The sequence below is a fragment of the Melospiza georgiana genome, chromosome 7, assembly GCF_028018845.1.
Source record: "Melospiza georgiana isolate bMelGeo1 chromosome 7, bMelGeo1.pri, whole genome shotgun sequence".
Classification (NCBI taxonomy): Eukaryota; Metazoa; Chordata; class Aves; order Passeriformes; family Passerellidae; genus Melospiza; species Melospiza georgiana.
The window spans coordinates 7,896,806-7,924,384 of record NC_080436.1 but is presented as its reverse complement, the minus strand read 5'-3'; the positions used below and the strand labels follow the sequence as shown (position 1 = coordinate 7,924,384).

The following is a 27,579-nucleotide window of genomic DNA, read 5'->3' as shown; positions in this document are numbered from 1 at the left end:
CAGCAGTGCAAGTACTAAATGAAGGATTAAATTAGCCTGTAAGACTTAAAGTACCCGGCAGTTTTTATTGCAGTTGCCATTTCACTGTTGATAATGTTCCAGTAGTGATAAAGTAAGTTCTCAGTTGTCTGCTGTGCACAGCTTAAATTGTCTCTGCAGATCCCTCCCTTAACTGACAGACCTAAATGATTGCTGTTGGAATAAAGAGTTTATCCATGGAGTGCTCCATAGCCTCTTGATGCTGCTCAGAAACCACAAATAGTTAAGGAAGTTGGCAAGTCTGAAATGAAAAGAGAGAGAAACAGCCGTAGATCAGAAATAGCATTTTCTTCACAGGGTTAGAAAATAATATACAGGTGTAAGATCTTGTGAGAATTGCTGTCTCTCCTGCTTCCTTTGTGTCTCTGTGACTAAAAGTAACAGTGAGAATTTGCAGTGGAAATAATGGATCACAGGTGTGGGACAGGGAAAGCTGTGACAAAGGAGGTGGGGGTCAGCAAAAGGAGATGTGTTTGCCCCCTCCCTGTGTGAGAGCATCCCCAAGGCTGGGCTGCTGGATGGGGAGGAGGAATAACAGAATCAGGAATGTGGCACAGAGGGCATCAGGAATGGGTGATAAAGCTCTCTGGGCTGGGATGTCAGTACAGCCTGTGTGCAGCATTTGGAGCTGAGGACTCAGCTTTGGGAGAGTTGCAGCATTCTCTGGTACTGTGGTTTTACTTCTGGGGCTGCTGCAGTGACTCCTCATGCTGGTCCCTGTGCTCTGTGATTCCTGGGCCCTGTGGTTCCCTGTGCATTGTGAACAAACTCAGCATCTCCCTCTGGCACGAGCTTTTCTGTGTGTGTGAGCTGTCTCTCTGAAGGGACCCCAAAACATGAAGGTGCCAAGACCATTTACTCATCTGGAGTAAGCAGGAGCTTTTAACAGCCTTGTAAGGCTCTGCCACATTGAAATTACAGGTAATTTAGAGTAACCTTTTGAGTGTAAGCATTGTTTGAATTTCTTTTTCTGCTGTGAACCTCCTAATGCTCAGAAGGGGAGGTACGGAGATGGGGATGGAGCTTGGCAGCAGCCATCTGGAACAGAGCCTCGAGGGCAGCAGGAGGTCAAGCTGAGCATGGAGTGCACTCAGGGAGAGCATTTGTGTACTGATACTTTGTTCAATTAGGCTGGAACCTCTTTAGATAGAGGCTCATCTTAGATGGATGTTGTAAAGAGCATACGTACACTATAGCTTGGGTTTTAGGCTTAGAAATTTCTCTCATCAGTGATTGAAAATTAACAGAAATTATACAGAAAGATGTCAGTGAGGAATGATTGAACAGTTTTTAGAAAAGAGATATGAATTGATACTCACTAGAAGGGTTTCTTGTAGTCTTGTAGTAGCTGCAGAAGAATTGTTGGTTTGGTTTCTGAGGAGAAAAAAATTCTAGTGGTTCTTTTTTTTATTTTGCTAACTTTGGGGTTTTTTGTATGTGTGTTTGTTTGTTTGTTTTTTTCAGTGATTGTTGTAGCACTAGGGAAAGTTGGCAGGTTGGCAGAGAGCAAGGCAGAGCTTAGTGGCGTTATTGGTGTTGTTTTCTCTTTTCTTTTCCCATGCAGTTGGCTTGAGTGTCTCCTGCCTGGCACTGGGAGGGCTGCAACGAGGCATCCCCACTGGATGGTTTTGATATGGGGCTGAAGGAGGCTTTTGGCACACTTATGTCACAGCCAGTGTGGCATCCATTCCTCCTTCATCAGCCTTTCTCTTAAAAATAGTCTCCTACCAACCAGCAGGCTCTTCTGCAATCTCACTTGGAAGAAACTTTCAGCTTCCAGGTCAAACTTACAAAAGATCCTTGTACCAAACTACCCTTTGGAATTTCCTTCTTTGTGTTTATCACTTAGCATTAATCCTCCTCTTTCCTCCTTTGAAAGAAGGGCTGCGATCAGTTTTGTAATCAACTTCTCTTCCCTTCTTTCTTCTGATTGTCTTAACAGCCATTATCTGTGCATTCATTCCTTTGCAAACACCTGTTTTGAACACAACCTGTTTTGAATAATCTGTTACTTGTATCTGTGAACTAGCAAAGGTAGAATTTGCTACATTTTGAAAGGTTTGAGACGTGATCATTAAGCAGTGGGAAGGACACAGAATGTCCTTTGTTACTGTCAAATCATGATGATGACGGTGCTGGTGTTAGTAATACTGCTGTGTAGCAGACTGAGTCACTAGTAGATGCTTAAAACCTGTTTACAGCCAAGAAGCAGAGCAATTCAGGCAGAAATTGACAGGCAGGTTACCTGACTTGCTGCAGCTTTTCAGTAAACCTCTTCCTAACTCTTGGGATGCAAGAGGTGGGCCAGAGACACCAGGAGGGGAGAGGAAGAGGGAAATGCCATCCTTCCTTTCCCCTCTGTTGTGATGGGCCACAGAGTTTCATTTCAAGGAAAGGAAACTGTGTCCTGTGTGTTGCAGCTTATGCTTAATTCCTTTGTCAGGGTCAGCAGGCAAGCCCAACACAGAACTTTTCCATTTCTGTGCAGTACTCAAGTGACTTTGTGGAGGGGCAGAATGAAGGAAGCGATGGAGAGTTGCTGAGCTGCATTTTGGTTTTGAGAACCCTTACTGCAGTTGTTTCTGCATCCCCAGCAGTCAAGTCACCATAATCCCTCTTGCAGCTCAGGAACCAGTTCAGTGTGCTAGTGCTGAATTCTCACAATTGTGAGTTTTGTCCCCCGGCTGACATGGAGGGAAAGAAAACACCATGGAATAGAAACTCATCTCTTCTAAAGGCAGTTGAATTTTTGCTGTGTACATCCTTTTTGAGAACTAATCATCTTGCTAAGGATTATAGCTTTACAGCTATATGAAAAAGAAATTGCTCACGCTTGTAAAAATGACCGTTTCAGTTTTCAAAAGTCCTTGCTGAGTGGTGCACATCAGCCCTTTTTTCACAGGGGCTCACAAAGGCCTTGAATCACCTGCCTCCTCCAGTGGTCTGACATGTCCCTTGTTCATCTTCCAGCAAACCCTGCTGCTGTCTAAAAACACCTTATTCCTCCTGCCACGTTCTCTTGAACTTTCCTGAGGAACATCTGGTTTTGGCTGGTGTCAGGACCAGGATGCAGCACCCAGGGATGTGCTCCTGTCTCTCACTGAGGGGGGAGCTGGAGGTCAGTGCTGCCTGCAAAGCAAATGGGGGGGAAAATGATCCTGTTCACACTTAATACCTGTAAATAGCTTTGTAATGCAAGTCACAAGTTCCTAAGCAGCACTGCCTGTAAGTTCAGTGTTAGGGAGCCTGACACTCAGAGTTAAGCCTTCTTTAAGTATAGTTAAGCACTTGTGATGGCAAATATGCTTTTGAAAGAGGTAGTGGGAATAATGGAAGTGCTGTGAACATTCTCCATGAGAGAAGTTTGAGAGGCACAGATTTGCCACTTATGAGAAGAACAGATGTTCGAATCCTCATTTTTTTTCCAGCATAGGTAATAAAACCTTTCATAATAATGACCAAAAAATACTGTAGTTGTTATCTTTAAGATAAATAATTTTTTTCCTCTCTTGTTGTTTATCCCTCTGAGACTTTGGGCCCTTCTGAAGCTGGAAGTTTTAATCCAGTCCAGTCTCTAGCCATGACATTTTGGACAGCTGGAATAATTATACAGGGAGGAGGGTGTAATACACCATGCAATTAATGTTCAAGTGAGGTCTTGATGTGAGAAGTGAGATCCTCACATGGCTTGTCTCTTTGTTCTTTTCCAAATCATCCTTGAACTTTACATCAGAAGACTTCAGGACATTGCTGTAAGATTGCTGGTTGTTCTGCTGTTTGCCATGTCTGTGTGGGAAATAGGGGATAAACTGCAAGGCACTTTGATCAGGAGTCCTGCTTCAATGACTAATTCCTAATGTTGCACTTACCTGCATCTCTGTGAGTTTCCTGCACCATTCTCTTAATAACAGCTCCCTGGTATTCTTATTTTCAGTTGTGACTTCTTTGGGGCAATAAAAAATGTTTAGCTTTTTTATACAGTTACTCTTGCATCAGTTTGGCTGCTAAAAATCATAAGAACATTCACTCTGTGCTGAAAACAGAATTAGACACAACAGAATTTTGAGTCTGAGGTTAATAATGGTGGCATGCCTGGGAACTAAATACTGTGTACAACAGCTTTTGCTGTGATTCTTCTTAATGCTACATGATTCATTGCTGTAGCTATCATAATATTAGTGACTAGGTGTCCAAGTCTGGATTAGATCACTGTTGTGCTAGATGCTGTGTGCTCAAACAGCAGAGTTGGTGCAGACCCCAAGGAGTGAAATCTCTACTGAGACATGGAGCTGTGGGCAGCCAGAAAGGACACACTGGTGGGACACTATTTGCCAGTGTAATTAGTACCTTAGAGACTCCATAATTCATGCTGGGAAATTGTATCCTCATAGGATATACAGCTTACAAGGGATCAAATCCTATGTTACTTAGGGGGTGTTTCAATTTAAAATCCAGTGTATAGAGAGTTGTAAAAAAAGGAGGTCAGCTTCACCTCTTGTTTGTCTCTGCTGTTTTAGTATGTTTTCCCTAATACAGCGAAAGTCTAGTTAGTAATGCAGCTCTATTTCTGCAAATTGGTCACTGTAGGAAGCAACAGTAATGGACAAAGTAGTTCAGCTCCATTTAAAACTAATGTAAATGTTGGCCTTCAAACAGAATTGGATCACCCTGCTGCCCCTTTTTTCCCCTAGGTTCTGAATGTTCAGATAACTGGCTTCCAGCTAGCAGTAAAGCCATCAAATAAAGATGAGAAGACCTATTTCTTTCTGGCCTGAGTGAGGAAGATTTGATAAAGTCATGAAAGTGCCTTCTCTTGAAGTCTGAAATTGTATCTAGACCTTCCAGAGTAGATCTGTACTTTGAAATGCCTGAAGTCAGGACTTTTTCTTGGTTTGAGTTCAGCTCAGTGCTGGAAATGGTGTTGCCAATTTGAACTGGTTTTGAAATAAAAATAACGGGTGTTATTTGTCAGTGTGAGGTGGCATCCAGTGCTGGCTCTCTGCTTAGAGCTTGTGATGTTTATCACTACTCTACAAACAATCTCTACCCCACTTCTCCAGCCCCTGTATTCCCTTCCTGTGGTACCATGTACGGCTGGTTTTCTCATCTTCTTGGTTCCCTGGGGAGGATTCCCACACTCTACTGTGATCTTTCAGATTCCCAGCCTCTGATTATTTCTTTCATACCCACTTTGCCTTACCTGTGTTGCTTTCTCTCATTCTGCACTGAATTATCTCCATTTACTCCTTGGACCTTTAGGATTTCTTGACTTTTCTTTGCATTTTCTCAGCAAATTTCAGCTCCTGTTTCATCCTTAACTTGTCTGTGCTTAGACAGTTAGTTTGGCCAGAAAGAATATGTGCTGTGGCTGCATGTGAGCTCTGCATCTACTGCACAGATCACCAGGACACTGCCAGACAGGAGAAATACAGGCTGAACTCTTCTCCTTGTGTTTTTTTTTCCTTTGTAGAGGCATTTATCTTCTCTCTCTCTTTATCCATCTGTGCATTTCCTATGGTGGTTGGTAGGAGCTTAGAATCTTCTATCAAACATGGTAGAAATTGGCCACAGTGACTGACAATTATGAGTGTGGATAGACACAGCAGACAGGCAGAGACAGGAAACAGGAGCACCACTAGTGGAACAAATTAAGGAATTTGTGTGTTCAGCTGTATCTTCAGTAAGGTGAGCAGCAGAACCAACCAGGCAGTTTACAATACTGGTTTGACATCAGGGAGAAATCTGAAGGACCTGTTTTTTATATATGGAGGCAGATTGGTATCAGGGACTTGATGCATACCTTGTGCTTTATGTTTTCTTAAATGAATTCTGGGACTATATTGTGTCACATTTTTAATTCCTACCAAAGGCAGTTCTTTGTACAAGTATTTTTAGAAATGAGCATCCATCAGAAGAAGGAATGCAGCAAGCTTTATATAGATTCCTGGAGGAAAGATGTAGGAAGTGCTGTGGAGTATCTGGGAAAGAAGTCATTTAGAGACAAGCCAGTTGGTCAGGCCAGCAGCTCTATGGAGTTGAAATAAGAATCTACATTTCTGATTGTTTTTATGGTAATACCAACAGCAGGAGACTGCTTAATGTAGTTTGTAGGCTGCAACCTTCATCAGAGACTTCACATCCAAATTTTAAACTGTGGCTATTCTGTCAGTCCTGGCTGATGATGGAGGGTTTTAAGGGTCAAGTTCCCTTGCAGCAGCACCAGGGGCCTGAGCTGAGCTTTGAGGCACCCAGGGACTGGAGCTGTTTGGCAGCCAGAGTTCAGGGACAGCTCTGTCCCCAGAGCTGTCAAGCAGGCACCAGTGCCCCAGATCCCTGTTTCCCCTGTGTGCTCTGGTGTCACTGGCCAGTGTTGCAGTCCTTCCTTTTGAGTCTCCTTTTTGTGGCTTCAGGTTTGTTGTGCGGCCTTCAGGCAGATGCTGTGTCTGATAAATGTCCTTCCTTGAGCAAAACTTTCTGAAAGCTGGATCCAAAGGCTTTGGTTGGGAGCCTGAGCATCCTTGCCCATATGGAAGAGAGAGCCCTTGCCCTGAAGGGTTTGCAGCATAAATAGGCAAGTTACACGCCATGTGAATATTGTAGTATGTATTTTACAGATGGGAGGACTGAGGCGTGGGCTTGTTTATTCAAAAGTTCAAGGTAATAGTGCAAGGTGAGCAGCAGAGTCCTGGACTAATTCTAATCTTGGATCTCAGTGCCTTAACCACCAAATTGCTCTGCCTTTCTAAAAATCCTTGTGATTGTAGGAATATCTGTATTACACCACAATTGTATGAGGAAGAAAACCTCTTTTTGAGTGAAATAATCTTGAAAGCACTTCCATTTGTGCATGAAATTCTTCATCCCTTGATCAACTTTAGCAAATTCTATGCAGGTAATGCCTGATAGAAGAAGACAAATTGCCAGAAAAAAATAAATTAACAATAATCCGTAGAAGATGTGAAACAATCATGGTCTTAGCAGCCTATAGATAATAAGAGGGAAATCTCTTCATTTAAAATTCCTAATGTTACTAATCTCCTGGTAAATCCATGCCTATGAAGGATAAATCAAGCTTTTTCTTAAACACAGAGTTCCTTTGTCAGTGGGAGGTTTGAATGATCATAAGCATTATTCTTCTCCTATTTGGAACTCTGTGGGGGCATGATCCCAGAGTCACTGGGATCATGAAAGAGAAGAAGAGGAAAGAGAGAAGGAGAGGAGGAAAAACAGAAAGAAAGGGAGAAGGAGAGGAGGAAAAGCAATAGAAAATTATACCATTGAGCCAAGGGGCTGTCTGAGCTGGTCCTGCTGGCCTAAAGTGGCACAGACAGTGTGTTGTGGGTCATCAGTGTGAAAGTGGGCTGCATAGAGATCAGCCATGGCTAATGTCAGACTGATTGTTATCAGCTCAGTCCTCTTCTCATATCTCTTTGCGCCACGTCTCACCCTCCTGTACAAGATGCCCCATGGTTTTCTGAGTAGGCAGGGTCAAGCTTTGCTCATGTTTTGCCTGTGTGGTGTACAACCCATGGAAGTTGGTGGGAGTCAGTTCTGTACACGTGCAGGAGCAGGAAGGGGTTGACATGGAAGCTGCAGTCAATCAGTGGGTACAGATTTGGAGGTGGGGTAAGTCAAGGTAATTCTCTTGACCTCAGTGAAATTACCTGTGATAGATGCTCCTTAGAATTCTTCACCAAAATATGGCTGGCAGCGATCTAAAAAGTCTCTTTTGGAATCTTGCCTGGTAGGGGTTATGACAGTCTCCACATGTGAAGTTCTAAGTTCAAGTAAATACACTTTTTTTTATGTTTTTGCATGGCTGAGAGCCTCTGGTGTCACTGGAAGATGTTTGTGCCTCCCCCAGCCTAGGTGGTGCAATGCAGCCTGTGTGATTCAGACAGGATATCTCTGTCTTTATGGTATCCCTGCTACCCATCCCTGGTGCATGGGTTTGTTCTCTCCTCTGGTGGAACCTTCTGTCATCTGTGATGCTTAACCCATGGCAGGTGAAAGTACAGCTGCAAGGGCACACATTACACATAACATTCAAAATGGAGAGAGCAGCTATGAATGTTGTGTAAAAATGCAAGTGAAGGATTGGGAGACCTGCCTGCTCCACTGAAGCTATATCAAAGGTCTGTTTTATCCCCCTTGTATCAACTGAGTTTACATTTTCCTTTGGAGATGGTGGTATCCAGGGTTTCTGGCATAGCTCATGTTCATGCTATCTCTCTCCTCTCTCTGGCTGATAGATTTTTCCTCATGGAGCTGCTGCTTTTGAAGCCTAAAGAATGCCTAGTGCTCCAAACATGGATGATGTTGTGGAGAGGGTGATTGATCTTTCACGGGGAAATTAATTCTGTTCTCACCTTCAATGAGATACAGTTTAGGTGGTCTCTTAATCGCAATGGCAATCGTTTCCCTCCTGTGGAGGAGTAGATATGTCTTTAAAGAGAGAGCTCTGTGACTCCTTTTGAGTAAGTGCTTAGTGAATTGTTCTAGTCAGAGGTGGGAAACTCTTCCATTATTTTGCCCACTACTGCCTGCAGGCCGTTCCTACAGTCTGCATCAGTTGTGGCATTTCACACATCCACTGCTGACCAAGCTGCTCGGTGTGGTTTGTGGCTGGTTTTTGTTTCAGCCACAGTGTAATTATCTGATTTGTCATGGCTGAAGGCTTGGGGTGCAGACTCTGGCTCCTAGTCAGACTGCAGGAATGCAGTGTCCATTAATCCAAATGTAAGGCTATAAATTAAAAAGAAAAACGAAGCAAGAAGCCTCAAAGATACAGTGCTATGACTTGAGTTTCCACAAGTAAATATTCATAAAAATCAGCATAAATGTAAAAAGCTAACAAATTGGCAGGATGAAGGGGAAAGCAGAGTGTTTCATAGCTTTGATTTATCTCAGATATTAACAAAAAACCTTTTTGTCCTGGATGGCTGTCGGAGTTGCCCTCACATTTAACATATGTGTAATTGCCTGGATTTCAAATCAAACCTTGTATCATGGTGCAGAGCATGTATGTTTACTTTATCTTCCTTGAATGCAGTATTGCATAAAAGTACTGGACAGCAACCGAACCGTCAGCTAAATTTTTTCCTGAATAAAGTATTCAGCAAAATAAATCTCTCTGGGTGTCTCTGCTGCCTCTTACTGCAGAAGGCTGGGGAGCTTGTGAGAATGCTGCAATGCAGCAAGTGTACTACCACTGATTAAAAGTAGATTTTTTTTCATTTTGTTTTGTTTTGTTGTTGTTTTTACCCCCTTTCTGCAAGCTTGTGGGTGGCATTTTAATCGAGTTCTCATGGTAACAAACATAATTTAAAAGCACCAAAGCCTACAAAATTAGGCTTTTTTCTGTATGTGATTGAGGTGGGTGTTCAAGTCATTACAACTGCAGTGATGCTGGTTATTTCAGGGTTTCTGGTGCAGAGATGACAAGGGAAGTAAAATGGAAGCAGGTGGTGCTAAATGCAGAAAACATTCATCATCTCTTTACCAGGTTCCATTGTTGTGCTCTCTGTAAAGAGGATGCAATTAAAGTAGTGTGTAATGTACTCCTTACGTTGCTGTTTCATTCTTTCAGATGTATTCTGGCATCACAGTTATGCCATATTTGTATTTCCTGAGGAAGGCAGTTTTAGTGACTGATGTTTTGATTCACAATTGCAAGCATGAGCCCCCATCAAAGCACATGAAAATGCTTGAGAAACTGTGGAATTCTGTGTGGAGTTGTCATGTATTTCTGATGTAGGAAAAGACGCAGAGAAAAAGCAGCAGGAAGGGGTTAAAATGAAGCCATTAGGGATCTGATTTTAATGCCTAACCTCCTATTAATGAATTGATCTTGAAAACACTACATGACTAAAACATGCTAACTCATGGGAGTCACTTGGTTGTGTCTAGTGTTTTGCCATGTGTGGTGTAAATGTGTTGTGTTTGATGCTGTATTGCACCCAGTAATTTTCTAGTGCCCTGTATTTGCAGTCCTGCAAGTAGGCAGTGACCAAGGTAGTGCAGCTCAGTAATCCTGTGGGGGTGTTAGAAAATTTAAAATACAGCTCACTCTAATCTGCTGAGGAAAAAAACCCATGATTTACAATGAGAAAATGTACTGGGTATTTCCAGCTCTTAAATACATGAAGTTCCATTTTTTTTTGTGGCGTGGTTTGATGTTTCTTTTGTTTTGTTTTGTTATTACAGCCTGCTTACAGGACATAAGCAGTGAAGGATTGAAGTATTTAACAGTGTAACACCCCAAATATCCTTGCCTAGCTTCCTTGCAGGAGATTTATATCCTTGTCCCAGGAGAAGTATGTCAGGGATTGTTGTTGCATGTTGGTGATTTCCCAGCAGACATGCCTGGCTCTGGTGGTAGGACCGAGCCCACACCTTCAGAAAAGTGTTGAGAGTAGAATTTTCAGAAGCACAAGGATTGCCAGTAAGGCAGAATGCTGCACTTAGGGGTTGGGTAAGGATAGAGACATCTTGATTTGGAGAAAAAAGCTCTCCTTGTCTCCCTGGCTTTCCACACAAGTATTATTGATCTGTTCTGCTGCAGGGCTGGACTGACTCGGCTCTTCCTCCTGCTCAAGAACATGTTGATTGCTTGGACTTCTTCCTGCCTAGGGTCTGGCTATTCAATTTATATATTTTATTGTATTAAAGTCCAGTTCTGCCCTTTTGTGCCTGATTTGGCTTTGCATTGACACTGCACAATGATTTGCAGAGATGAGGATGTCCAGGGGCCTTAGTGTATATTCTATACCATGGCTGCAGCCCTGGGCTTCGCTGCTGTCCCTGTTCTTATGATCAGGTGTCTTGTTTGGCAGCAGGTGGACTGGAAAAACAAATGTTGGGAGTTAAATTGCAATGATTTTTTAAAATTTACATTTTAAGAAGAGGTGGAGTGAGAAGTTTTCTTGTACTATGCCTTTATTTTATTTTCTTTATTTTTTATACCATTGCCTGAGAGCTAGTCTGGGAATTTGAGTAGAAGACTGTGAATGCTGCACTGATCGTCCCTAATGGGAGCTCTTTCTGTACCTTTCTGGCTGCAGAACATTGTTCTGGCATGATAAGGAGAGCTTTGGACAGTGTTCATGAATCTTCCTGTTGTCTTTGGGAATCTTTCACATTAAAGCCTCCTGGGGTTTTGAACAGATAAATCAGTAAAAAAGGAGTAAAAGGTCAAGAGCCAAAGAAAATAGAGCCATGTTGGATTTCATGCCAGGGAACAAAGAGAGCAATGAAATATTAACCATATATAGAGAACTGATTAAACAGTAACTTCCTGTCACCTTTGTGTTCATTTAGTATTGATAGAATTTCTATTTAAAAGCACACCTTAGTAGTTCCTTGCTGTGGCTAAAGGAGGAACAGCACCTGCATTTCACAAGCTGCAGGTGGATATCAGCAATGCTCCTTGGAAATGGTACAACAAAGTGAAGTGCAGTGCAATCTTCAAAGCAGCCTGTCATTTGAGTGTTTCATGTCTGAAACATCAACTGTATTTTTTAAATGGTAATTTTTTTTTTTTTTGCTGATCATGGGCTTTATGTCAAGTATAATGAAGTGGATGTTGTAGTCTTTATTAGCCCGATGTTAACTATATGCATATCACAAGTAAAGCCCTCTAAACTGGTCAGAAATTTGAAGAAAATTGAAATGTCTTGAGGACTGCAAAAATCTGCTTCAAGAAAAATCTTCTGACTTTTTTCAATATTCACAGAGGAACACTGACAAAGCACCAGAGTAAATCCTCTCTGAAGATCTTTGCCAATTGGCATGCACGCAGTAGGGTTTCATCCTAGCAGTGCTTCAGGAAAAGGAGCTTTTAGGATTTCATTATTCTAGTTTGTGCTGCAGCCCCACTCATGTGAAGTCTTTCAAGTTGGTAGCAGCTAAAAGGACAGCAGCAAAGGCATTCTTTTTATAATATGGTAAGTATATGGACAGTAAGTATTCTGTCAAAAAAAAAGTGGCTTTCATAATTCCTTGGTTTTTGACCGTGCATATGTAGGGTACCCAGTGATGCTGGAAAATACTTCAGTTCTCTACCCTGGAAAAAATGCCTCCAAATGCCACTTTAATCTAATAAGGTGCAGACATCAGCTGTGGGGTGGGAGGGAACTATGACAATCTGTGAACTCAGCAAGAAGTCTTTATCCTTGAACTTGTGTCTTCATCTGCACTTTCCTGGCTGTAGGGGTGTTTCAGAGATGGGTGTGGGGCTGGACATGGGCTGTGTGCTGAGGCACATCTTCTCCTGTGCCCGGAGAGGGGCTAAGAGGAGTGAGGCTGAGGAGGGACACACTGGCACAGGTGCACTTAGTTTGTATAGTACTGAATTTACTGCCTGTTTATTCATGGGTTCATTCTCACAGTTTTGAATGGGAATGCAGTGTTTGATGGGAGGGGGTCTTTTGTTTCACATGGTGCAAGACTAAGTGCAGAGAAAGCAGTGGTGGTTTATTGCTTGTGATAATTTTTGGAGGTGTGTGTGTGTGGGTCTGTGGAATTCAGAAAAAGGTGTCCTGATGTTCTGCATGGGGTCTGTTGCATGGGTTGTTAGGAGACTCAGTGTGACTTTTTGTGCTACCGTCTGGGCACTGCCCAGGACAAACCTTGTCTCAGGGCTCAGGCTGAGTAAATTCAGGTAATTGTATACCTTTGAGAATAGATCTGGGAGAACTGTCTTGCTGCCTCTTGCTCAGCACTGGCTCCCTGAGAGATGAGGAGAGGCAGAGGCCTTGGAATGTTGTGTCCCTTTTGATGGCCACGACCTGCCTGGGGATGGTGTGCTTCAATGAGTCCCTGAAAAATGTCAGTAAACTCAATATTTGGTGTTGTCCCATCTGCTCTCTGTAAAAGTGCTGGTTTTGCTGCATCTTTTACATCTTCTAACACAGTTCAGGGGAGGTCTGTTGCCTGGTCTTCTGCCTTAGTGAAATCTTCCTCCCCAGCCTAAATGGTCTAATGTTAAGTGTGCCTGTCCATCTTCTTGGGCATAGTCCTTGAAGACTTGTTGTAGTTGTTTTTTCCATAGTGCTTCCCACAAGATGAATTCAGTGGGGGACAGTAGGATGTGCATAAGTCTCAAGTCATGGGGCATCATAACAGGGGCTGCAAACACAGCATTTGTTAAAAAAGGGTCAGTTCCTCCCATGATCTTTTACAGCTTTAAAATGTCTTCCATTTCCCTGTGGAAGATGGATTCCCATTGTGGGTTAGTTCCCCTTCGATACCACGCTGGTGTCACTTGAATTTGGGACACCAGTTCCCAATCCCCCTCCTTTACCACTGCTTTCTGCATCTTCTGCCATGAGTCTTCAGGCTCATCTTCAAATCTGGATGAGCCCTCACTCTCTTCCTGAGAAGAGGAAGTTTGCCTCTTGGCAGAAGAGCGGGTTCTTGGGCTGACTGATACGGCCCGTTGTTTGGGGCCAGTGGTAGCCAAGATGGCTGCCTTCCACTCAGCACCATGAGTGCTTCCAGTGGTGTGGGATATGGAAAGGGCTGAATCAGAGGAAGTGGGGCCTGCCCTGAAGGGCCTTGTGTCAAAATGGGGTTCCAGGTGTGGAGGTGGACTCCAGGATGGAAGGAGAGGGTCCCGACGCAGGGGGAGGACCTGACGAGAGAACAGAGAGTAGGAGCAAACTCAACATGGCGGCCTCCCTCATGGGGTGGGCACCATTTTCTAAACCACCAGAAGGGAGGTAGGATTGAAGGATAATGGGACGTGGGTCAGGGTAGATCCAGAGTGGTATGGCCAGTACAGCCCTGAGAAGGGGATAGAAATGAGGGGAGATGGCAGACAGCAGGTGGATCACCTGTGCCTCATAGCAGGTTCCATCTCCTGTCCTCAGAGTTTTTGGGGTTAGGGATATGGGGGCAGAACATGAGAACTGGGGAGGTGTCAGCACAATTCGCCAGGATGTGGTAGTAAGTTACATAGACTCCGTGCGTTTACAGATGGCTGATCATTTTCTTTCTATTAAGAAACCCATACTTTTGCATCCTAGTTTGCTGCAGGTAGACCTAATTGGTCCTCCAATCCAAACACCATCACCATTGGTTAATTAAGGAACCACCCTTTGGTAAACACATCTCCATAACACATTCCACATGTTCACAATATCAGGTGCAGCAAGTCAAGATAAGAATTTTTTCTCATTCTTTTCTCTGATTTCTCACAGTCTTTCCCAGAACACTGCCTGGGAAAGTTGTCTGTTGCTCTCTGTGACCAGAGAGCTGCTGCCACATAGAGGAATATTAGAACTTTGAACACTGGAAACAGCCCCATAAATGAAACAAAAGGTAGGGTAAAATTTAGCAACTCTTACACCCCTTGAGTTTGTAAAAATAAAGTCTTTGCCCAACAGCATCCTAAAATGCCAGCTGGTGAACAGAATCAACAGAAATGTCTAGACATTCCTTAAGTAACCAATGAACAAAAAATTTTAAACTCTCCTTATGAAAGTTTTTCCCCTCTAAAATCAGAACTTTGCTAACCTGCCTTGGGGGGCAGCTCTGGCTCAGACACTTTGTGGTGGCAGTGCCAGAGGAAAAGACCAGAGACTATGGAATCCACAGCAGGAGAAATGAACAGTGCATTACTCTCAGCAAGAGGGATCCATGGAGTCAAAAACCATTCCATCTAAACTTCCAGAATTCAAGTGGATTCTTCCTGAAAGCCATTCCAGCAGCACCAGGAGTTTGGACAGAAACAAAGTCCAGATCTGAGTGTCAGGCAGCACTCTGCTGATGAAGAGTATGTAGCAAAGCCTTTGAGATGCCTGTGTTGGGAGTTCTTTGCTTTCCTATGACTGAATCTGTACTCTCTTTTTATGGCTAAGAACTTGTGGAAGCAGGGAGCGAAGGGCAGAAGAGACAGATTTTATAAAAGATGTGTGGGGAAAGGTGAGGATGGAAAAGCAGTGAAATAGAGGCAGGTTGGAGAGAGGGGCTGAATGGGACAGAAGTCCAGGACGGAAAACTGGAAATTAATGACTGGACAGCAAACACAGACAGGCCCTGGGTGAGGGACTGAAGACCATGGGGCAGTGGCATTGGCAGCTGGTGCAGTGGGTACTGAGATAACCCAGACAGAGGGAATGGGAAGAACAAAACATGTTTCTTGACCTAGGCAGTAGCCTATATATGTAGAAGGATACCCAGTTAGGATTATGCAGTTATCTCTGTTTTATTTGACAGCTCAGCTCCTGAAGTGTAACTGTGCAACCCTAATGGCATTTCAGATAGCTCTGTATGTGTGATAGATGTTGGTGCACCTCTAGACAAAGTCTGATTTGTGACAGTTACTTGTTTTGCTTCTTTTGCATTATTGGCAATTAAAGCAAATTGTTTTTAGTATGCTCTATCAACAGAAGCAGAACAAAACTTGCTATTCCTAAACAAATGAAGTTAGGCACTACCCAGATGTGTACATTCAAATGGCTGCCGTGGCTGGATTTTGTTGCTGCCTGATAGTGATTTATTCTGTAAGTTTTGTGCCCTGAGCTTTCAGAAATACACTACTTTTCATCATGAAGCCCTGCAGAAGTCTAGCAGTGATAATTAGCAAGCCATAAAAATCGACCTGATTTGTGGGAAGCACTGAAGAATGCAAGGAGACATTTCTGTTCAAGGAGCTAGGAACAAAAGCTCGTGGTTACTGACCCAGTCATGTCAGACCTAAATTTTGAGGGAATCCCAAGTGATAAGTGTTCTGCAGTCTGAATACTGCCTATTCATTCAGCCCTTCTGGCAGAGTGAATGAATCATCTTTTCAAGCAGAGACAGCCCCTCTGGGTCAGAGTCGAGGTCATTGGTGGGACATGTGTTCCAGACTGCTTGCCCTACATGAAAAAGAAAATATACAAGACTTTGCTTGCACTGTTGGAGCTTTGGGCCTCTCAGCTATAAAACATTTACATACACTGTCTCAGCAGCCCTGTTACAAGCAGTGCCTCTGGATACATAACCAGGTCCTTCTAGAAGGGCCATTTGTCTTCCTGGCTGCCCATGTGCTGTTCCTCTTCAGCAGCACCCCTGATGCAGAACATTTTTCTCAGCTGATCTTCCTGGTTATGTTCCCCCACCTGATAATTGCCTCTGTGTCACTGTAGTCACCTCAGTGCTGCCTCTGGATTTTTAACATGAGGTGATTGAGTTGATTCCACAGAATGGGTTGAAAATGGGTACCCCCTTTCTTCATGTAGTGTTCCAGCTCCATGCAAGGAACAAGGCATGGTCTGTAAACCCTCTTTTGCTGCATCAGCAGAGGAGGATATCTGGGATTAATGTTGTGTTTCAATTACAAACTTGTAACCAACAAAGCTGTTCATTTCCTAGAGCCTGTCTGATCAATAGGTGCTTTTCATTTGCAGAGCAATAGTCTATATCATACAGTGTTTTTTCATTAGAAGTTGTTAAGCATTGTGATGCTCAGAGAGGGGATGTGATATTTCATCACACTTAATGACCTTTAAAAATGAATGACAAGAAACCACACAATTAATTAAAGTCAACATTAAAATAGCAAACAAAGCTGCTAATCCACATTAGAGCTACATGTTATTTATGTGGTAAAAACATTGCTCTCCCCAAAAAGGCTCTCAGATTAAGAAACCATGGGAAAAACAATGACAGAAAAATTCAGCAGTTTGCTTTTGAACCTGTGTAAAATTCCATCATGCACCCCCTGCTATACATTCCACACAGTAGGAAGAATCACTGCTGTGGTTTTTTGCAGGGAACCTGTCACTGGTGAGTTCTGTTTGATGCACTGTAGCTCTTTGTGGAGAGGGGATTGTTTTTTTTTTCTTCTCTGCTTATCTTCTCCCTGCACACTTGTGTGCATTTTTGTAAACATTTATCGCATTCCCTTCTTTCCCAGGATGAAGAGTTAGCATGTCTAGTCACTCCTTTCACAGAAGCTTCTCTGGGTCTTTTATCATCCTTGTTGAGCTCTCTGTACCTTTTCCAGGTCTACTTTATTTCATTTGTGATTAATAATTAATGTTTTCAGGCATCCTAAACAAGCATCAGCATTAGTGCTGCTGACAGACTTTGCAAAAGGAAATGTAGAGAGAAATTCATAACAAATCCAAGATCCAGGTTGGGTTCTGGGTACCTTTCAAAAAAGGCATCAGAAACCTTTGAGTGCATGTGTGAATATTCTGTGTCCATCAGTGCTCTGCATGACCTGTTGTACCTGTTGTGCTTTTAGTGGAAATCTCTGGCTGCAGTCCATGGAAGGACACAGACAGCATATTTTCCTTGTCCAGAAGTTCACCCTGAGGCTGCCTTCTGTGTGTAGTGCTAAGTATTGGAAAGAGCCTGATGATGTGGGTCCTTGCAGACATGAAGGCACCAAGCTCTGATGGAAATCACCAGAACTGTGTTGCTTGCATTGGGAAAGTGCAGATGTTTGGCCTAAGCTCTGTGGAGCTCCTTGCTCCTTCTTCATCTGGAGCAGCTCATGCTGCCCGCTGCTAATGGCAGGAGTCTAGACTGGATGGTTTGGTTAGAGCTCAACCTAGCTTTCCTTCTTCCCACCATTTGTCTCTCTGTATTAAAAAACCACACACTCTGCCCCATGCCTTGGGGTTTTCCAGACCTTTTCTTACCATTCTTGACATGCTGTTCCTTCATCCAATGCAAATTTATTACCTTTCCCTCTCCCCGTGCCTGGGCTTGTTCAGTACCCCACACAGACTCATTCACTCTTCATCTTATCCCAGGAGCGTGCCACTGACTTAACATTCATCAGCTCCTTGGCACTGGGGGGCAAGAAAAGGGGTGGCAGCAGAACAAGGTTAAACTCAACCTGTTGTAGCAAGGATCAGGTAGTTGCACACTCCCACAGGAGCTTAGGGAGGAAACAAGTCTCTGGAATAGGTCTTTGCTGTGACAAAAAATCCTGCAGTTAAGATTTCAGAAAGGCTAAGTGACTCAGTGACTTGGTTCCTGCTTATGCTTTAGATACCTGAATTTTCTAAGTTCAAAACCACAAGGAATTAAAAATTAAGCTTTTAAAATATCACTGCAGTTCAAGTACCGGCTGAGGCATATATACTCCTCTTTCAGTGCACAGTCCAAGAGCTCAGTTGAAACACTTTTGAAGGAAAAACTTCCTCTGAAAGCAAGAACTGAAAAATCAGCTCCTGTGGCTCCAAGTTCCTTCAATGCTGTCTCTGTCCTCCCTGCCCTCTTGTCTCCTTGCCTGAACAGGCTAGAGAATGACTGCCTGCTTTATTTTCTTTTGTAGGCTGGTTGAATAAAGATTTGGCAGGTTAAACCTATGATAAAACTATCCCCAAATATTGTGATTTTACTATTTAGAGCACAGAAGATTTTGGGTATTCTCATTTTGATATAGGGAGAGATTATTTTATTTGCCAGGGTATACAGTCATTGGTCATACAAGTGGGTGGCTGAGTGTGGGTGGGCAGAATATTTTTAAGTCATACAAGTATAAGGGTGTATTTAAAAGAAGTTCTTTATTTGTAACATCACTAGTTAAAAAATAGTATGAAGGGATGAAATAATCTTACCACTTCTGATCAAGGTTTTGCACTACAAGAAACACTACTCAGGCATTCCCTAGGAAAGAAAATTCTAGCACTAACTAATCAATGCCAAGTTTGTTGTAAATATAGAAACAAGCTGAATTTGTGGATAACCTCTTTCCCAATCGATTTTCCAAAGCCTTGTCTCCTTATTTCTATTTATTTATTTACAGTTAGAAGCTTTGTGCCACAGCCAAAAGCTTTGACTCCTGTTGGCTGTAATGTGTTCCTGGGCTCTCTAAGTTTTCCTGGCCATGAAACTGAGAATCAAAGCTGCTTAAGTGAGTCTGGCTGGAGGGGCCTGGGCACCAGCTTTCTTTTGCCTGATGCTCTTTTTCTGCATGAATGAACAATGTCTGTGGTAGACAATGCAATGCTTTTACTTTCCTGTGTGCCTGGCATGATTGCCTGGTGTGTCTGAATGTCAGGAAGGGAAGCTCAAAGCACTCTCAGCAGAAGAATGATCTGCTGTCCTTGACTCAAGGAGGAAACCTCTTTCACACCAGCAGGAATTTTTATCCGAACAAGCTGGAGCAGCTTGAAGATCCTTTCCTGTTATCCCCTTCATACTTCATTTTAGCATCATCATCTTTGTGCTGCTTTTTCATTTATAGAACAATCAACCATATTGCTTTAATTCAGCATATGGAAGGATTGAATTAAGCTAGGATGGCAGCTGGATCAGGAGCTCCATCCCTGGATCTCCTTTTGGGTTCATGGCCTTGCAGAGGATGCAGAGAGTTGTGTTTCAGAGTTCTACTCTAGGCTGGTTCCCCTGCATGTATTTAGAGGGAAGAATCTGCCAGAAATTAACCCAGGACATATGTTATGCCATTTGTAGTAGTTGAAATTATGGTGTTCCCAAAGACAGCATCTGGGTTTTTTCAAAGATGGTGTTGTAGCCAGAGTAGAATTAGTTTTCAAAGGTAAGTAAGACTTTTGAAAAATCAAAATGTGCAGACACATTTATAGAGGCAGCATTTTTAAAATATAATTAAAAGCTCACTGAATAAAGACAAGATCATGTGTAAATGTGTCATGCTTGATGAGATCTTGGTGAAACCAGAAAAGATGAGGATTGTGTCAATAAGTTATGTGTCCAGAGAAGGCAAAGATGTATCAGTGTAGTTAAAGTGCTTTATTCTGGGTAAATGGGATTCTGTTGAGTGTGTTTTTGTTTAGTAGACAAGTTTGTATCACCTCTGCTGAGTGGTCCAGTTTGCCTCACCTGCATGAAGAGCAGCTCACGTGCAGTTGGCAGGTGGAGAACATACAAGTAATATAATTAGCATAATTAATTAATTTTCACTGCCTAATGTGAGCTGTCATCCATCCTAGAATCTCTTGAGAGAAGAGATGCAACATCAAATCAATGTGTCTTAGTAAGATCAGTGTGGGGAAAACAAACCCTTTTGATTTTTCACCCCAGTCTTTTTGTGGGTTACCTTTACCAGCCCCTGTCCAAGCACAAGTGCTGATCAATTGTAACCTGAGAGCAAAGGAAGCACATAGCTGTGCAGCCTGTTTGTAGGGTCTGTGGCACATACCCAATTTGGCTGACACTTCATCAGAAACAGGTTTGAAAATGTGAGGGTGAGAATGAGATGATTGTACTGTGTAGTGTTTGCTGTAGTCTCTTTCTGTACCTGTACAATAAAAAAGAAGATGCCTTTGTCTCAGCTGTTTATAAGCACTGAAAGTGATAATGGAAATGGCAGTGGGGAGGGGAACCCAGCATTCAATATTTATGTCTGTAGCCAGCCAAGATTTTAGCTGGCCAAACTTGTGGAATGCTGGCAGCATTGGCAGTGCTTTTAGTGTGATATCTCTGGGAGTATTTCTTGTAGTTTTGCCTTGTTTTCCCTAGCCTGCAATGGCTATGTCACATTTTACACTTCTCCCTGACCAATGAAGGATTTTCCTCCTTAAATAGTATTTTGAGTACTCTTGTCTTGCATAGCCTATCCTCTAGTTCAGCCATGGTGTTGTCATGGATCTTCAACTGTATTCTTACTGAGGTTTGAAGTGACTGTGATAAGAGGGAAATATGAAAAAAAAATTTCTTCATTTGGAGTCAGATTTCCTGGGTGCAATCTGAAGCATCTTTTGCCTTCAAAATCACCTCCATGAACTAAAGATTTCCTCTATTCTTCTTAGCTTTTTGAAGATTTGTTTGTATTAAATGGGGCAAATCTTTTATAATTATTTTAGTAGGAAAAAACAGACTCTAAAAATCTGGACTGAGTTGTTGAGCGTTTATTTCATTAAGCCTTCAGTATAACCTGGAAATCTCTGGTGTGTCCCATGAAGAAAGGTTTGTTTTCCAGTTAGATTATTGCATTGCTTTAAAGAACAAGGAGATTAAAAGAGAAAAGCTGTGTAGAGGGTGACAAAGTGTTTGAACTGGGAAAGGACCCACTGCTTGGTGTGCCTGTGCTGGCAATCCTGTGTATGAACCCAGTGAGCTGAGTTCCCTGTGAAAAGCCCTGAGAGGGCCATGCCTTTGAATGCTTCCCTGTCTGATCACACCCCAAGTGACTTCATCTGCCACAGCCCTTGGAGCCAGTGCTGTTTGTTTGTCGTGGGCTTAATGTGCCTTCTGCACTGAGGGTGAAAAGGCTGATGTAGCCACCAATGTTGGTGAATCTTTTTCTCTGCCAGAGCTGAAGTCAGAGCCTTGGCACAGGTTGTTTAGATGGCTGCTGGCTGAGGGCTGCAGAGCCTCCTGTTCCAGGCAAGCCTGCCAGCTGCAGTGCCCTGTCTCAAGTGCATGGTGCCTATTTGAAATTGTGCTCGGTGGAAAAGTCAATGCAGTGTGTCTGACTCAGAGATGCTCCCCTGAGGGGAACCCTGTTCTTGTTCAGGCCTTGTTTCTGTGACTCTCGTGGGAACAAAAAGCTCCACTGAGAAATTTGGGAGCTGCCAGGAAACCTCCTGGCTTCCCAGAAGCACTCCTTCCATCCTTCAGTCCCTCCTGCTCCCTTAAGACAGGAGAGATCTGAGGCAGGATTGAGCAGACTTCTCTGTATCCTGATCAGGAGACAGGGCTGTCATGTGCCTCATCTTAACATGAGGAGTTAAGATAAGGACTGCATGCAGTTTAATCCAGGGACACTTGTGTTTCTTTGTGTTGACACCTGAACTAACTGCTATGGCAGCTTTGGTGCTTTTCCCATCCTTACTGTGGACCAAATTTATCAGTAATAAGTTCCTGCTGTATTTCATGTTTCAGATATCACTTGTAGTTGTCATGGTGCTGTTGTTATGGTTACCATCTCCTTCACCAGCTCAAATACCTTTCCTGTATCCTGCAGGAAGCAATCATGATAGATAGGAGTGCAAGGGTTTGTTGGAAAGGGTTGGTGTTGAAGCAAGAAGGGGTGCACAGGGATTCTTTTTATCTAGAAGAGAGCTCTAGTAGGTTTTTTATTGGGGTATTTTTCAGTCACAAGCTGCTAGTACCTGATGTCACCATTTCTAGAGAAGGGCATGCAGTTTTACATTTCTGGAGTTTGAGTAAATTGATATATGGTCCCTGAGCATGGGAGTGAGGGCAGCCCTCTAAGGTGGGCAAAAACGTCTCAGAGGAGTCAGCTGAGGTGCTTTGCAGCAGCCCAGAGAAAGGGACACCTTCCCAAGGGAGGAAGGAGTGGCAGCTGAATGGCTCATTCACCTGTGCCTGTGGTCTGCCAGTGGAAATGCAGCATGCTGCATCTCATCCCTTCTGTACAACACCTGGGTGCACACCTGGCCCAGCAGGGTCTGCAGCTCAGCACAGAGCAGGGCTTGGTCAGATGAACATTTCTCAGAGTGAAAGCATTTCCCTTTCTTTAGGAGCTGGGCAGTTTCTGCAGGGAGATGACCCACCCTTCCCACCTGCCTGGCTCCACTGGTGTCCAGCTCACCTGCTGGCAGCTCTGAGAAGGGTTTCAATCTCTGCTGTCACAGGCCTGGACAATGCACAGGAAGGATCAGAGGACTTGTCTCTGCTGTGCCATTGCTGCAGATCTGATCCACTGCTTTGAGGCTGCAGCCATCCGTCATTCTCAGCTCTGCCAGACATGCAGATTGGAAAAAAATTTCTCATTTTCTTCATCTTTCCCCAGCAAGCTTCCTTTGTTCAGCTTCTGGTGCAGGCATCATCCATTATTTTCATCTGTTTTGTAGTCCAAGGTACAATGAAAAGGATTGTCTACAGAGAATATGTGGCTACTGACAAACTGTTTGCAGTGTGGAAATGAAAAAGCCTTAAACCCCACCAAATGCTAGTACAAGTGCAAGGAGGTGAACACTGCCTGCATTTTTAAGGGATGCAAGGTGGTGTTTAAGGGGATAGTCTTGCTCCTGTTGTTGAAAAAGAGGGATCTAACTAATAATTCAAGCAGTGGACAAGAAAGAAATAAATCATATTTGTTCTAAAATATCAGAGGAATTTGTTCATAGTTTATTCAGCTAGAGAGGTTAAGTGGAGAGAATGTATAATTCTCTCTAATAATATTCCATATTACTGCAATTACAGCACCTTGGCATTTAGCATCAAGTGTAGCTTTGGTTAATTATTTTGTGGCTCACATCTGAAAAGAATCACATTAATTTGAGAGATGTATGTTAGCTGAAATGCAGGAGTGAAATGGCATCCAAAACTGGCCTTTTTGTTTTGTGGATATGTGGAGAGTCTATGCAGACAATAGTGTTGGTGAGGCTTGTGTACTATATACTACAGCCTGAGCTTTAATGGTGGCAGGAGGTCACTGGAACTTGTCCATCTAAATTTCCCACCTTCTGCCTCTTGTTTCTATTCCAGCCTCCTGATACCTCCCTGCTTTCCTTGGCTCTTCTAGATGTAAGTTGTTAGTAAGTTAAATTTACTGGAAAATTCCATTGGGACCTTTTAAATCATTGTGCCTCGTATTTGATATTTAGATCCATCAACCCTGTTGGACAGTTGGTGTGTGGTCATGAAATTTCTTCTGTTGTGTTATTTACTAGTGTAAGTTTGATTGCACCCTATTTGTGTATACTGTAACTAATTTTTAAGATATCTTAATTTCTTTTTAAATTCTTGGTGCTCTTCTTTCTGCAAAAAAAAAAAAAAAAAAAAAGAGTATGTCACTTCATTGATTTATTTCCTGTGAAAGAAATTCTCTGGATTTCTTAAATTTCTTTAAAAAATCTCTTATAGGCAGTCTAGTTGAGGAGTTTTGGAAGCCCTGGATACCTGAGGTCATTAGCCATATCTGTGCACTCCAGATTAGGGAGAATCCCTTCCTTGTTCTGGCTCTGGACTTGGAAGCAGCTACAACTCAGGGCAGATGATTCTGCTTTGGGGAATCTGAGCTAAATTGCCCTCTGAGAACCAGGATTTGGTCCTGGAGCCATACACAGAGCACATCCCCTCTTCTTCCCACTGTGCTCAGGATCTAGCCATGCACCCTGCCAGGGTTTGGTTTTCTGTTTTTTAAAGAGTGTATTGTCTCTCCTTTCAGCAACCTCCAGTGCTAATTTTTGCCTGAACTAGAATTGTAGCTCTTCTTCCATGTATCCAGGTAGCTGTTTGTTTTAGTTGTTGAATTAGCTGCCCTGAAATTAAATATCCTCATTTCACTCATAGATACAAGAGCAGGTAAAAACATGGCTTGAAACAGGAAGGCAGTCTCTTTGCAAAAGTCTTCAATATTGGCCTAATTCTGTTGTCTTAACAAGTAAGAAATTTACAGAAAATTAATCAGTTTCTATGCAAAGGCAGTGTTAATATAACACTAAGATGATTCTGGACAGCTAGCATGACAGGAAATTTAAATCAGCATTATCTTGGGTTTTTCATATCATGGCCTCATGCTGTATTACTGTGGGTGATTTGCTCTGCATAGAGTTCAAAGCATTCAGGCTTGGTTCAACCCAGCCATGGCAGCAGGAGCTGGTGTCACATGAAAGAGCATATGGATTCATAAATATGTGTAGAGTGCCTGCAAAAGGAGGAGGCAACTGCAGAGTCAGACCACATATCCCCCACGAGATTTGTCCCTCTGTGTTTAAGTATTTTCTGTCTCTGTGCAGTTCCCCCATGGCTGAAAAAGCTGGGAGGGTCCATTTTTATCATGGTTTCTCCTCCAGGTTATTAGTTCAGAAGACAAGATGTCCAGTTCAGGTCTATGATGCTGTCCCCTCTGTGCACTGCCTGAGTTACAGTGACATGAATTAAGGTCTGCCAAGGATCTCTTCCCTGCTGCTGCCAGTGGAGCACAATCTCTCCAGACAAGCAATGGCTCAGTAGTGTCCTCCATGTCACTCTGGGCAAGGAAAACCTTTTTGGGAGGGCTGTGCATGGCCCATGGGTGTGGGTCAGCATCACTGCTGTGATCTGTGAGGCTCAACAGCACCTACTTGATCCCTCTGGAACGAGGGGACATTCCCCACCCCAGTCCTACACTGATTTGCATGGGTAGCCTTGGTCAGACTTCAGGGTGAGGAGCATCCTGAGGGAGGAGCGTTACCTGTGCTGTGTGGTGCCACAGCCTGCTCCAGAATGGCTCTGTGGTAAGGGGCTGTGCTGGTGGTTTGGCTGTGAGCTCCACTGCACTTTCTGCTGTGGTCAAGCACCTCCTGGGTCACCCCCTCCCTACCACTAACCTCCACAAAGAGTGAGAACTTGCTGGAAGACTGCTGCTGTGTCTTCCCTGATAAAGCAGTTCTGTTGTAGTGGTTAGCAAAGACAGGCTCAAAGATCCAAATCAATTTGAACTAAAGCAGCATGACATTTTAGAGGACTGGCTGTGCCTTCTTATCTATGTCTTTTTGAAAGCCTTCATTACAGTTTATGCAAAGAATAAGAAACTCATGGTAAAAAGGACTGTTTACTTCCCTGAAGTACAGTGTTTCCCTAGGTTGTCCAAATTATTCAAGTTTTTTTCTTGTTACATAGCTATCACTATTTAAATTCTGCTGTATTGTCTGGCCACTTCAGTATTTCTGTCAATATTTACATTACCTGATTAATTTAATTCCATTGTATGCTAATGAAATGAAAGAAAAACAGCTCACTTGATGGTGCAAAGCACACCTGTGTATTCTGGATTTTAACCCAAGCTGTGGATGAATCACAGCACACAGCAGATAGTCATTGCTAAATTGCTGAGTACAAAGATGCATTGTGTGACTCACTCCCTGTTTCTCTCCTACCATCATAAACCCTGAGAGCACTTGATGAATAACAGAGAGGCAAGAATGAATTCATCCATGCTTTCCTCTGTAACCATCTTTTATAAATACTGAGCCAAATTCTGCCTCCAGATACACGCAGCTCGCATTGAAGTCTGCCCACTGTATTTATTTTTAAAGATAAAAGCACTTTTGTTATTTTCGCTGGGGACTTGTGTGACACAGTCCATTGTGGGGATGTGAATATCCTTCCTCAAGAGCTTCAAGTGAGGCAGGGAGTGTCTGCCTGGAACCAGGAAGGATACTTCATGGATAATAGCTACCAAACTGTGGTGCTGGAATAGAACCATTACATTTGTCCCAGTGATTTTCAGAGCCACATTCTTTACACTGGGCTCTTTCATAACCCTCCCTGTCCTGCTGTGCCTCTGAGCTTCTCTCATGGGTGACCAGGGGCTGAACTGGTGAAGCTGGTGGGCAGGTTCATCCTGCTCCTGGGTCTTGCTCTCAGCTTCAAAGCACACCGGGCTGGTGAGGAAACCTTGAGTTAGGGCTTGGGCTTTTTCTTTGGTTGTTTTTTCTGGGTTTTTTGTAGTTTTTTCCTGAGTTTCCCCAAGGGACATAAATGAGAATCGCCTCCTTTTTTTTCCTGCAGAACAGAATTTGTTCTGCCCTCATATCCCAAATGTTGGTGGCTTTGAGTGTGTGCTGCTCATTGCTGTAAAAAGGGAGATATTTGTCCCATGGCCTTATGTTTTAGAAAGGCTCTGATGAGAAAATGTTCTCTAGAATTGTGCAGTAAACAGATCTAGAGGTAGAGGTATATATATATTTTTTTGTAGTTGGGAGTTATTGCCCGTCTTGGGCTGGTGTGATGTGATGTGGATTTAAAGCTCTGTCTGTACAGGCAGGATGTCTCCCTGTTGAGTCTCCCATTAGGGTAACAGAGGTGGGGAAAGCAAAGGGATGTGGAGTGTGTTCACTCTTTTCTTACCTCTGGTTGACTGAGGCTTGGCTCCTCTCTTTGTGATACTGCTCATCCCATCATTTTCAGTACAGCTCCAAGGAAAACCTGGGCTGCAAAACTTGCTCAAGTGCAAGTTTCACCAGCTCCTTCAGTCTGTATGCAGTTAGTTACCTCCAGGGAATGATGCTGGCTCAGGGTGAGAGCGGGCAGAGCACTTTGTAAAACAACATGATTTCACCATGAGGCAGAAGAGTTATTAGTCCTTTTTGATATGGAACTCCAGTTTGAGTCACATATTGTGAATGAAATCTAATTTTGTGGTTCATCATGGTTTTTAAAAAATCTGCAGCAGCTCTGAAAGCTGTTGTTAATAAATTATAATGTCTGATCAGAAAGAGGTCAAATTATCAATTATGAATGATTGTCTGGCAAATAGCCTTTTCTTATGTTTAGAGGTTTTCTTCGAACCGACCTGACATTATGGAAACTAGTTTCTTTTTCTGGTTTGTTTTTGTTAAATATCTGCAGAATATATGCACTATCTAGTTTGTGCTGCCTTTTCTAGACTACTCAGCCTCTGTGAAATGTGGCTGGTTGACTGCATTCAGCTCGCTGCTTTTATGGTATTTTCTCCCAGGGAAAAAAGGAGGTGGCAAGTGCTTTTGGAAAAGGCCTGCTGGTTTTCACTTTGAAGTAGCAAACTCAGGGCAGGTTGCCTTCTCCTCTCCAGAGGCTACTGTAGCATCAAAACATGATTATGAGTTCTTGCCTTCCTAGGTTTACATATTGAGGAGCTCCTGCTGCATTTATCTGTGAGGAATAGCCAAGTGCTATGGC

At 43.1% G+C, this 27,579-nt stretch overlaps 1 protein-coding gene across 28 annotated transcripts in view; it reads left to right on the top strand.

Annotated features, from left to right (window-relative positions):
- MAP2 (microtubule associated protein 2) overlaps positions 1–27,579 on the top strand; it is a 216,166-nt gene that overhangs the window by 121,121 nt on the left and 67,466 nt on the right. The window lies entirely within an intron of this gene.